At 42.4% G+C, this 10415-nt stretch overlaps 1 protein-coding gene across 4 annotated transcripts in view; it reads left to right on the top strand.

The window, feature by feature from the left end:
- shank2b (SH3 and multiple ankyrin repeat domains 2b) overlaps positions 1 to 10415 on the top strand; it is a 93070-nt gene continuing 82655 nt past the window's right edge. For all 4 annotated transcript variants that reach the window (XM_077022201.1, XM_077022203.1, XM_077022204.1 and 1 more), the window contains exon 1: positions 1 to 219. The gene's annotated coding sequence lies outside the window, so the exon portion shown is untranslated. The remainder of the gene's footprint in view (positions 220 to 10415) is intronic.

Here is a 10415-nt window from a genome sequence, read left to right as displayed (position 1 = left end):
CTATACTACGTTCCAAATCGATACTGCGCATTCAACTCTTTCCACATCTGCGGAATACTCTTGTGATATTGCAAAGTACTGCCGAACGCGAGCGGTCACTCCCTCGTGTCCCTTTTGCTGGCCGGCGACGCGCCCTCACAATTCCTGCACAGTTTTGTTGTATTTTGGTGCTGCGAGGCGATGGTGTTCAGGAGACCGTGAAAGTGCTGCGAGCGCGAGGTGGGTGTGTATTCTTCTTTCTCCGCGCGCGCAGTCTTTTTTTGCCTCCTCTCTGTCTTTTTCAATCCGGTACGTTTAAGTTGTTAGAACACAAAGCGGACAAACTTTGCCACGTTTCTTGAGTAGCGTTCCGCGAAGAAAAAGTGTAGCACAGAAAATGAGTGAACGCATAAATGTGAAAAGGGCTTTTAATTTGACCGTGGCATAAAGCGGGCTTGAAAGGATTAGTTTACTTTATTATAGCATGGTGGTGAACACAACGCGTACTGTGCTGCTATTGCTTGTTCCTTCAAGACAGAAATGAGGGGACATTTGTTTTAATAGGAATAAAAGTTACGCTAATGGAGTGTGATGATAATTATTCTAACGAGTTCTCTTATTGTCTACATATTGACATTAACGTTTATACTAAATATGCCATTGTTAGTTTCATTATTTATCTATATCTGTTTAAATAACAAATTTAAGTTTTTATTTTACCCCTTTAGACTGAATCATCTAAACTCATCTAAAAGATCATTTCTTTTGATCCTTCCTTGAAGGTTTGTTTTCAAGATTATTTTCTAGATGTTCAATTCTTCATCATCAAATCCCAGCCTCCTCTGTCATCATTCGAGGTGGAGGGTAGCACACAGTGAAAGAGAAAGGTGAATCTCACCATTTAAAACCTGTTAATGTTTAGTGCTAGGGGTCAGCAGAGGTGGATAGTTTAGGTTCATAAAACAAAAGTCCTCCCTGGGATTTTGTTCATATTGCTTGAATTTGCTAATTTACTCATGATAATAAAGATTATATGAAATATTGATTTAAGAATAATAATAATAATAATAATTACTGCCGAGATAATAATTATATTAAAAAATTCTTAATTACATTAACTGGTTATATAGCTTCGTTACACATTTCTTTTTGAACCAGAACCTGTACAACCTTTAGCATATTTGTGTTTGTTACTGTTGCTTGTGAATATGTGGTATGATAGACATACTCAATGAGATATTATAAAATGAAAGGGCGTGAATCATACTTTAGATATGAGCTAGACTTTTATATATGAATATGATGTAGGGGTGTGGTTTTGTTGCAGTTCTAGATGGTACGTGCACCATGTCCTCGATTCGGAACTGTTTTTAACATTCTTTTGTCAAGGGGCTCATGAGGGGAATCCCCCTCACCATCTTCAGGGCGGTTTCTTCAGTTCACCCAGTTTATAAGGGAATAAAGTTATAAAGTTTATAAGGGAATAAGGGATTGAGTCACCATTGCTCTAGAAGACCTCCTGTAAAGCTGATGGATTGAGTCACCATAGCTCTAGATGACCTCCTGTAAAGGTGAGATTGAGGCAACATAGCTCTACATGACCTCCTGTAAAGGTGAGAGATTGAGGCATCATAGCTATTGAAGACCTCCTGTAAAGGTGAGGGATTGAGTTATCATAGCTCTAGAAGACCTCCTGTAAAGGTGAGAGATTGAGGCACCATAGCTCTAGAAGACCTCCTGAAAAGCTGATGGATTGAGTCACCATAGCTCTAAATAACCTCCAACAAGTGTGAGGAATTGAGTCACCATAGCTCTACATGGCCTCCTGTAAAGGTGAGAGATTGAGGCACCATAGCTCTAGATGACCTCCTGTAAAGGTGAGAGATTGAGGCACTATTGCTCTATATGACCTCCTGTAAAGGTGAGGGTATGAGTCACCATAGCTCTCGAAGACCTCATGTAAAGGTATGTGATTGAGTCACCTTAGCTCTAAATAACCTCCAGCAAGTGTGAGGGATTGAGTCACCATAGCTCTAGTTGACCTCCTGTAAAGGTGAGGAATTGAGTCACCATAGCTCTACATGACCTCCTGTAAAGGTGAGAGATTGAGGCACCATTGCTCTATATGACCTCCTGTAAAGGTGAGGGTATGAGTCACCATAGCTCTAGAAGACCTCTTGTAAAGGTGTGCGACTGAGTCACCATAGCTCTAAAAAACCTCCAGCAAGTGTGAGGGATTGAGTCACCATAGCTCTAGTTGATTTCCTGTAAAGGTGAGGAATTGAGTCACCATAGCTCTAGATGACCTCCTGTAAAGGTGAGAGAATGAGTGTGGGATTGAGTCATCATAGCTCTAGGTGAACACCTGTAAAGGTGAGAGATTGAGGTAGCATAGCTATAGAAGACCTCCTGAAAAGATGAGGGATTGAGTCACCATAGCTTTAGAAGATCTCTTGAAAAGGTGAGGAATTGAGTCACCATAGTTCTAAGTGACCTTCTGTAAATGTGAAGGATTGAATCACCATAGCTCTACATGACCTCTTAAAAGGGTGAGGGATTGTGTCACCATAGATCTAGTTATCAACAGTAGAACATGGCCCATAATGCATTGTGCTATGACACATTTCTATTTTAAATCAGCAAATACAGGAACATCATGCAAAGCTGTTTTCATATCTAAACAGGAGCTTAAAACTCACATACAATTACAAATATAATTAGGATCTATCTTCCTCTCATGGACCTCTGGATGGGGTCATATCTCTTTCTCACACTAACCCTGTCAGAGGCCTGGAAGTTGGATGGTTTGGTAGAATTGGCACAGTATTTTTGCTATTCCTAGGGTTGTTCTCTTCTGGACATTCCTGTGTAACAGACAACTCACCCCTACCTATGCTTATGTAAAACAGTACCTACTACTCAGCCCTACCTAAGTACATGTTAACCGAGTAACTACTACTCACCCCAACCTAAGTACTTGTTAACCGAGTAACGAATATTCACCCCTACCTAAGTACATGTTAACCGAGTAACAAATATTCACCCCTACCTAAGTACATGTAACAGAGTAACTACTATTCACCCTACCTGAGTATATATAACAGAGTAGGTACTACTCACCCCTACCTGAGTACATATAAAACAGTTACTACTCTTCACCCCTACCTGAGTACATATAAAACAGTAACTACTACTCACCCCTACCTAACCAACAGCTATAGCATCTTATCCCCCCACGAAGTATGATAAGGTAGCCTGCCATCTCCAGTAAAACTGCGGCACTGTGACACTCTGCTCGCATTTGTCTCTAGTGCCTCAGAGGACTGTGGAGCCCCCCGCCCCCGTAGAAACCGTGATGGTAATGTATCGTCTTTTTAGGCGAGTTTTTTTGGGTCAGCATTATTCCGAGATGGCGTATTATACAGGCGCCCTGGCCCCCTCCCTCCTGCTGCTAGGGTAGTGGGTCTCCTGGGTTTTCCAAGCTGTGACTCCATAGCAACAGAAGAGACTAATGTCAGTGGTGACATCTTTGAGTGTAGCTAGAGCCAATTCCCATCATGTTGAAGTGGTAAGTATCTAGAATTCTAAGGTGGATCGAGACCCACCCCAACGAGACAGCCGGTGACCAGGAGTCTGAGTGAAGTATCTCGTTTCAGTTTCAGTGTTTCTTGTGTTATGGAGCTGAATTGGCTATGGGTGAGAACATTATTACTGTACACACTGGCTATTACACACAGGGCCCTCAGCACCATTCTAAAGCATCTTGCTGATGGCATTAATGTTTTTATTTACTTTTGTAACATTTCAGCAAAAAATGTTGGACAAAATCAACCAGATTTGTCTGCCAAGCAGCGAGATTTTGTGGTACCAAATGAACCCCATAAGCCCCAGTACTCTGTTGCCTGGCAATGTACCGTTTCACCTTGCATGTGCACTTATTGTTCGTAATTACTACGAGAAAGGGAGTGCGCTACGCTAGCCTCTTTCCCATGGGGCTAATAAGTGAGAGAGAAGGATCCTTGTGGAATGTCCTCTCCCGGCCCTGGTGTCCGCGTCAACACCGAGCTGTGTGTAGAAGGCCAGTGACTCGGTGGCAGTGGTCACTCAGAGGCAGTGGTGACTCGTGGCAGCAGTGACTCCATGGCAAGTGACTCGGTGGCAGTGATGACTCGTGGCAGTAGTGACTCATGGTAGCAGTGACTCGGTGGCAGCAGTGACTCGGTGGCAGTGATGACTCGGTTGCAGTAGTGACTCCGTGGCAGTGGTCACTTGGTGGCAGTGGTGACTCGTGGCAGTAGTGACTCGTGGCAGTAGTGACTTGTGGCAGTAGTGACTTGTGGCAGCAGTGACTCGTGGCAGCAGTGACTCGGTGGCAGTGGTGACTCGGTTACAGTAGTGACTCGTGGCAGTGGTCACTTGGTGGCAGTGGTCACTCAGTGGCAGTGGTGATTCGGTGGCAGTAGCAAGGTCGTGGCAGCAGATTGTTTTATGCATCATCCTGATTTCAGACATGAAAGGAATTTTTGCGCACATAAGTGAGAAAGCTGAGCTGATGGTAGATTGTGAAAGGAGGATATGTGACGAAGTCAAATCCATGAACAGATCAAAGCCAGCTAGATCCATCTTCTATAAATATAAGCTTATTATATGAATTGCAGTAATTGCTGTAAGTGCTTCAGTCTGGATGAAGATAGATCTTGGCTGGGTTGCTTTTGCCCTTTGCTGGTGTGCAGAAGCTGCCCCTGTCACGTGGCTGGCCTGCTATTGCCTCACTGAACACTGGAGTTTCTGCTCTGCCCTATTTTAACACTTTAGTGTGCTGCTGTGAAGTCACCTGGGGTAGGACTAGCGGACACAGATCCAGGCCAACCCTCTCTGCCTCTCTCGCTTCCTCCCTCCCCCTTAATTTCCTTCTCTCTTTCTCTCCTTTCTCCCTTTATCTCTATCCAATCTCTCCCTCCCTCTCCCCCTCTCTCTCCATCTCTCCCTCCATCTCCCCCTCTATCTCTCCATCTCTCCCTCATCTCCCCCTCTATCTCTCCATCTCTCCCTCCTTCTCCCATTCTGCATTCTTTCCCCATTTATTCATCTCTCCATCTTCCTCATTTATTTTTCCCTCTTGCTGTCTTGCTCCATCTGTTTTTTCTCTGTCTTGTCTTTCCTGTCTCTGCTGCCCTGTCTCCACTCCCTATCTCATCCCTTTCTTTTTCTTTCCCTCTCTCCCTCTTTTGTTCCTCATATCCATCTTCTATTCATCTTTCTTCATCCTGCTGACTTCCCCTTCAGAGATCTTTCCCCTACCTTCTAACCCTCTTCTCTATTTTCTCTCATCATCTCCCTCTTTTTCTGTCATCTCATTCTCTCTGTCCTTCTCTGTATCTTTCCTTCTCTTTCTCCCTTCTTCTCTGTCCCTTTTTCTCCATTTCTCACTTTCCTTTTTTCACTCAGTGTCTCTCTTCACTTTATCTCACTTCCTCCTCTCTCTCCCTCTCTCTCTCTCTCCCTCTCTCTCCCTTATCACATACACTCTTCAGCCTTCTCTGTTGTCTACAATTATCACTGTACTCATTGTCATAACTTATTTCATTACTGGCATAATCTCAGTTCTTTCTCTCTTTTATGAGGCTGTGTGTTATGTCGACTGTTAGATTTTGTAATATTGTCAAGATGTGAATGGGCTTTTGGTATTAAATCTTCAGCACTCTTGGGTGATAACATAACTTGTTTACGAAATATTAAAGCTTTCTTTGCTGGTGGGATGAATAGCACAGACCTCTGGAGGATCTTCCTCTCTGAGTATTCTTCTTCTGCTCTGCAGTAGTTCGGTTGTGTGAGAGCTGTCCGTGGTCCTGAAATGGCAGTTTCCTGCTCTGAGTTTTTTCTCCCTCAAGAAAGAGGCCAAACATTTCTCGTGCAGGACTGGGCAGTTTCTTTGTACTGCTCCTCCAAGTCATGAAAATGTGACTGTTCTGAGTTGGGTCCTTCCCTGCTCATATTGTGGTACATGCTGCTTAACAAACATTCCCACACACGGGTGTGACCCTAGTGCATAGTGCTGGACCAGCTGACAGCCGTGTGGCCTTCATACGCCACAGACAATGTATAAAGTTTAATGTTTAAACAAGTGCTCACTGGTTGGCATATATACTGCTCAAAAAAAAGGGGAACACTTAAACAACACAATTTTACTACAAGTCAACCACACTTCTGTGAAACCAACCTGTTCAGTTAGGAAGCAAGACTGATTGTGAATCAATTTCCATTGGTAATTGTGGGCCATAGGAGGGCAACAACCCAGCAGCAGGGCCGCTACCTCCTTTGTGTAAGGAGCAACAGGAGGAGCATTGCCAGAGCCCTAAAAAATGGCCTCCAGCAGGCCACTAATATCCATGTTTCTGCTCAAACTGTCAGAAACAGACTCCATGAGGATGTTATGAGGGCCTGACGTCCACAAGTGGGGCTTGTGCTTATAACCCAACACTGTGCAGGGTGATTGGTATTTGCCAGAGAACACCAAGATTGGCAGATTTGCCATTGGCGCCCTGTGCTCTTCACGGATGAGAGCAGGTTCACATGTAACAGATGTGACAGAGACTGGTGATGCCATGGAGAACATTATGCTGCCTGCAGCATCCTCCAGCATGACCGGTTTGGCAGTGGGTCAGTAATGGTGTGGGGAGGCATTTCTCTGGAGGGCCGCACAGACCTCCATGTGCTTGCCAGAGGTTCCCTGACTGCTATTAGATACCGGGATTAGATCCTCAGACCCATCGAGAGACCATATGCTGGGGCAGTGGACCCTGGGTTCCTTCTGATGCATGACAATGCTAGACCTCATGTAGCTGAAGTGTGTCAGCATTTCCTGCATAATAAAGACATTGATGTTATGAACAGGCCTGTCTGTTCCCCAGACCTGAATCCAATCGAGCACATCTGGGATATCATGTCTCAATCCAGCTTCCAACGCCATGTTGCACCACAGACTGTCCAGGAGTTGTCTGATGCTTTAATCCAGATCTGGGAGGAGATTCCTCAGGAGAACATCCACCTCCTCATCAGGAGCATGCCCAGGCGTTGTACGAAGGTCATACAGGCACGCGGAGGCCACACACACTACTGAGCCTCATTTTAACTTGTCTTGAGGAATTTCCACTGAAGTTGGATCAGACTTTTGAGTATGATTCCAAATCCAGACCTCTATGAGATAATAATTTTGATTTACATTGATCATTTTTTGTTATTTTATTCTCAACGCATTCCACTATGTAATAAATAAAGATTTTCAACTGGAATATTTTATTCATTGATATCTAGAATGTGTTATTTTAGTGTTCCCTTTATTTTTGAGCAGTGTACTTATCAATGATGTTTTAATTAAGAATAAAAATCTGAACATAGGTGGGATAACAGATTACATTACACTAAGGTCCATTTGCAGTAAAGTATGAATGAAGTGTATGATTTTACAGAGGACTCATACATGCACATAAATAACCCTTGAAACAGACAACAACATCATCTACTTTAATATGCTAACAGCAGACAAACACTAATAGATATACATAGACCCTTTAAATCACTTTCATTTGATTGATTTATTTTTCAGTCTAGGGGCAGTTATGGAGCCTGAAGCGGGATTTAAAATTTCCTTATGTATAACAACAACAATAACAACAATAATGATACTAATAAAAACAACGATAACAATAATTCTAATTATTTTTATCATTAATAAAAAGTTTACATGGTAAAATATATTACTTTTTTTTCATAACAATATTGCATATATCATTATTACCTGTTTTAAATCATGACATAAAATGTAATAGGATTAAATAAAAGCCAATAAATATGCTAAACCTCATATAGCTCAGGCTAAACAATTCATTCTTTAATAAAACACCTGTATTGCTTGTGTCCCTAATATGCTCTGGAGTATTGTTCCTGGAGTTTAGGAGCTATTTAAGTTAAAGCTCGTCCTTCACCTGAGTTGTAGGTGATGCTGGGGGTTAACATTAGGTCTGCCTTAACTGGGTGTTAACAGTAGGTCTGCCTTAACTGGGGATTAACAGTAGGTCTGCCTTAACGGGTTGTTAACAGTAGGTCTGCCTTAACTGGGGATTAACAGTAGGTCTGCCTTAACGGGGTGTTAACAGTAGGTCTGCCTTAACTGGGGGTTAACAGTAGGTCTGCCTTAACTGGGGGTTTACAGTAGGTGTACTTTAACTGGGGGTTAACAGTAGGTTTGCCTTAACTGGGTGTTAACAGTAGGTCTGCCTTAACGGGGTGTTAACAGTAGGTCTGCCTTAACTGGGGGTTAACAGTAGGTGTACTTTAACTGGGGGTTAACAGTAGGTGTACTTTAACGGGGGGTTAACAGTAGGTTTGCCTTAACTGGGAGTTAACGTGCTTGCCCATCTATCACTATATTCAAGGCACATCTAAAAACCCATCTTTTTCAGTTGGCTTATGGCTGAGCCTATATTGTTCTATTTGTATTTTTGTATTGTATTTTAACGTAAAAATTGTATTTTAACGTTCTTATATTTTCCTTCTATTGTTCGCTTTTATTGTGCAGTGTCCTTGGGTGTATTGAAAGGCGCTTATTAAATAAAATGTTATTATTATTAACATTAAGTCTGCTTTAACTGGGGGTTAACAGTAGGTCTGCCTTAACTGGGGGTTAACAGTAGGTCTTTCTCAGCTAGGGGTTTGATGTCAGGATGGGTTGTAATGCTTCGAAAGATCAGCAACATTTGGGCAAATAAGAGTTTTGCAGGATTAGCTAACATTGCTAGTGTGTAGTGCTAGTTTGCTCTGCTAGCTTGCACATCTAGCTCATGCTGCAAGCTCGTTCTGTTAGCTTCTACTGCTAGGTCATACTGATAGCTCATATTGATAGCTCATACTGCTAGCTTCTACTGCTAGCTCACACTGCTAGCTCATACTGCTAGCTCATACTACTAGCCTGAAATATAATTATTATTATGTGACTCATGCTGAGTGATGAGTTAATTATATTTAATAAGATTCCTTAATCATTGATAATTCCCTGAGCAACCAAGAGGGAACTGAGTTGATGAATCATGGTGGTTCTAGAGATCATGAAGGTGTGGAAGTCGTTGCACCAATATTAACACAAACTCTAGCTGTTACAAGAACCTTATGTTGGGTAAAGAGAGATGGTCTATTTGAAAAACAAATTTTTTGCCATTTTCACTCACACCATGAATACATTTGTTTGACGTTAAGCTCACTATGTAAAGGTTCTTCTAAGTTGGAGCTGAGTCCAGACAAGACATTAGTGATTCACTGAACTCACGTGATCACAATATAAAGGCCCACCATGTACAGGAGGGTTATGTTTACTGCTGCCTACAAGTGGAGGTCTTTCCTCAGCGCACTGTAATGCTACTGAAAAATGCTGATGTTATGGAGATTTGCTAAGTAACCAGCCACAGCTGGACTTACTGTTTTCTCAGGTCATCTAGTCTTTACAAGTACAATTACATGTAATCTCCATGGCAACCATTTATTTGTGAGTCTTGCCAGAAGAAAGACTCTGTTGGTATCAAACTATAACAACAACGTAAAAGCACCAAGTCTGCTGAAAAAGAGAAGTTTGATTAAATGAAAATCTGTGTTCGGAGGAGACATGAAGCTTCCTGTCAGTGAACAATAGGGTTTGACAGGAGGAATGAAAGACACACAGAAGAGAGCCTCGTGTGCATGTCATGGACATGTTTTCTTCTGAAGGCCCTGGGAATCTTGTTAGTACACGTGGCATCTGGACTCCACTAAACACCAGGCCTTTATAAACCTAGCTGTCTTTGCCAGTAGACTAACACAGGGTCAGTGTTCAGTCTTCTAGCAGTGCAATTATTTAAGTATGCTTCTATATACACACAAAAAATGTCGACTGACAAAAAGCCTAGCAGCCCAAACTCCGACATGCTGAACGGATTCTACTGCTTTCTCTGCTGTTGTTGCCGACAAAGCTGTAATTGTCGGTGATGTCAGTGCTGCTATGGAGGAGGTCGGTGAGTTCGTAAGGGTGGCATCTGTACCCGGACACCAAGCAATGATCAAAGACTCTGGAGGCTCTGGAGAGAGCCGCAGTGAAACAGTGGCCTCACATCTCTTTATAGTAGCTGTTCTCACATCTGACCCAGCCTTGCAGAAGACTCAGCATTGCTGTCTGCTGTTGTCTTGATGCAGGGAACGTGTGCAAAGTTCTAAATTTAGAGACACCAGTAATTGCAATGTGTTTTTTTATGACTTTTATTTTAGAAAGCTGACTATTTTTAATAAAGAAATTTTTTTTTGTAGTTTTATATAATGAAAACTCACTCATGTCACTTAGGGTAAGCTATTTATAGCCATTTTAGCAACTGTGCATGCCAAAGACACGAAGAACCATTAAAGCCCTTTGACAT

Source organism: Brachyhypopomus gauderio, chromosome 11 (genome assembly GCF_052324685.1).
Source record: "Brachyhypopomus gauderio isolate BG-103 chromosome 11, BGAUD_0.2, whole genome shotgun sequence".
NCBI lineage: Eukaryota > Metazoa > Chordata > Actinopteri > Gymnotiformes > Hypopomidae > Brachyhypopomus > Brachyhypopomus gauderio.
Note: the sequence above shows the minus strand (reverse complement) of the source record. Positions and strands in the feature narration are given on the sequence as shown.